This window comes from Dama dama, chromosome 5 (genome assembly GCF_033118175.1).
Source record: "Dama dama isolate Ldn47 chromosome 5, ASM3311817v1, whole genome shotgun sequence".
Classification (NCBI taxonomy): Eukaryota; Metazoa; Chordata; class Mammalia; order Artiodactyla; family Cervidae; genus Dama; species Dama dama.
In genome coordinates, this window is record NC_083685.1 from 18,212,001 (window position 1) to 18,214,442 (window position 2,442).

Genomic DNA, 2,442 nt, shown 5'->3' on the forward strand with positions numbered 1-2,442 from the left:
TGTATTGATGTAACAGTGCTATCTAAATGAGTAACTTTTAAAAAGTATAATTAAGAAATGTCTATGTATTTATTCTATAAAATTTGGTTTTCTTGCCTTCATTTTAGCAAAATCACTCACACTGGTTTTTTTCTTTTTTTGGCCATGCCACTTAGCATGTAGGATCTTAGTTCCCCAGCTGGGGATCAAACCCAGGCCCCTTGCAAAGGAAGTGTAGAGTCTTAACCACTGGACCACCAGGGAAGTCCTTCACCCTGTTGTTATAATCAAGATTTTTATGTAATTGTGTGCTATTGGCAGTAATGACCTAAAGGAATAAAAAATAAATTGAAGTTATAGATCAAAGGACACAAAACTTGAATACATTTTCATAAAAAGTGCAAATTAAAATTTTTTAAATTAGCAAATTAAAATACTTCTGTGGGAGAAGGCGAGGGTGGGATGTTTCGAGAGAACAGCATCGAAACATGTATATTATCTAGGGTGAAACAGATCACCAGCCCAGCCTGGATGCATGAGACAAGTGCTCGGGCCTGGCGCACTGGGAAGACCCAGAGGAACCGGGTGGAGAGGGAGGTGGGAGGGGGGATCGGGATGGGGAATACATGTAAATCCATGGCTGATTCCCGTCAATGTATGACAAAAACCACTACAATACTGTAAAGTAATTAGCCTCCAACTAATAAAAATAAATAGAAAAAAATAAATAAATATTTTCTGAAGTTATTTTTCTAGAATATTTTATTTATGTTTTTTCTTTTAAAATTAAACAATTTATTTAATTATCTTTTAAAATCAAAAGGCAAAATACAAATGACAAAATTAAAGTAACATTTTAAGATGAACTATTTCAATAAAGCTAGAGATGTTAATTTTTAAATTTAATTCCAATAAATATTAAAAAATAAGTGCTTGCTTTGGCAGCACATACGCTAAAATTGGAACGATACAGAGAAGATTAGCATGGCCCCTGCACAAGGATGACACACAAATTCATGAAGCATTCCATACTTTTGTAAAGTAATTAGCCTCCAATTAAAATTAATTAATTAATTAAAAATAAATGGGAAGGGAATCTGAAAAAGAGGGGATATATGTATACATATAGCTGATTCACTTTGCTGCAGCAGAAACTAACACAACACTGTAAAGCAATTAAACACCAACAAAAATGAATTAAAAAAAGAAGCAGCAAAGAATAAAACTGCTAACAATCCTAGAGTTCAAATGTCTGATAGTTAATGTAAAGAAACATAAGACACTTCACGCATTTTACATCTAGATCTATGTATATTCAAGTTTAAGAGTGATGTGAGTCTTTAATATTTCAAAATGATCCTCTGTGCTATGTTAGTTACATACTGCTGTACACCAAATTACCATAAACCGAGCAGTTTAAAACAAGACAGATTTACTATCTCACAATTTCTATGGTCAAGAGTCCAGACTCAGGGACTTCCCTGGCAGTCCAATGGTTGAGATTTCGAGATCCCAGTGCAGGGGGCACAGGTTGATGCCTGGTCAGGGAAGTAAAATCTCGCACATATGAAAAAAGAATCCAGGTTCAGTTCACCTCTTATTAAACTGCAGTAAAGATGTCAGTCAGGGCTGGGGTCTCAGCTGAGATTCAGATGGGGAAGGAACTACTTCCAAATTCACGTGGTGGTTCAGGACTCAATCCTTTACGGGCTGCCAGACTAAGAGAATCTCAGCTCCTTCCTGGATGTTGGCTGGAGACCATCCTCAGTCTCTTGCCATGTGAGTCTCTCCATATGGTGGCTTACTTCATGAAAGCCAGCAAGGAGGAGTCAACAGGGAGAGTCTGCAAGCAAGACAGTAGTTACATCTCCTGCAAGGTAATCACAGATGTGAAATCCTATCAGCCTGGCTGTATTCTATTGGTTAAAAGCAAGTCACAGATCCTGCCTACTCAAGAGGGGAGAAGATGATACAGGAGTGTGAATGCCAGAAGGTAAGAATTAGGTGGGGTGGGGGTGGGGGGGCACGGGGGCTGGCATTTTAGACTCTGTACCCCATAATGGCCATGCACCTTGCTTGCAAAGATTGCACTAATGTGTGAGTACATTCAGAACCACAAACTGGAATGCAAGGAGAAGCCTGAGAGTTTCTTACATATTTATGCTATCAAAGAGGAAGGATTTAGCAAGATAATATAGTATATTGAGTTGGCAAAAAAGTTCATTCAGATTTTTCCCCTAAGATATTCTGGAGGGACTTCCTTTGTGGTCCACTGCTTAAGACTTCACCTTCCGATGCAAGGGGTACTGTTTTGATCCCTGGCTTGAGGATCCCTCATGCCTCACAGCCGCTCCCACCCCCAAAGAAGCAAAAGCAGTACTGTAACAAAGTCAATACTTTAAAAAAAAAAAAAAGATGTTCTGGAAAAATCTGTGGGAACATTTTGGCCAGCCCAATATTTGC

General features: G+C 38.3%; 1 non-coding gene across 1 annotated transcript; it reads left to right on the forward strand.

The window, feature by feature from the left end:
- Positions 1-908: 908 nt before the first annotated feature.
- On the forward strand, positions 909-1,015 carry LOC133058035 (U6 spliceosomal RNA). Its single transcript, XR_009693160.1, has one exon. It is a non-coding gene; the product is annotated as a U6 spliceosomal RNA (small nuclear RNA).
- Positions 1,016-2,442: the final 1,427 nt, after the last annotated feature.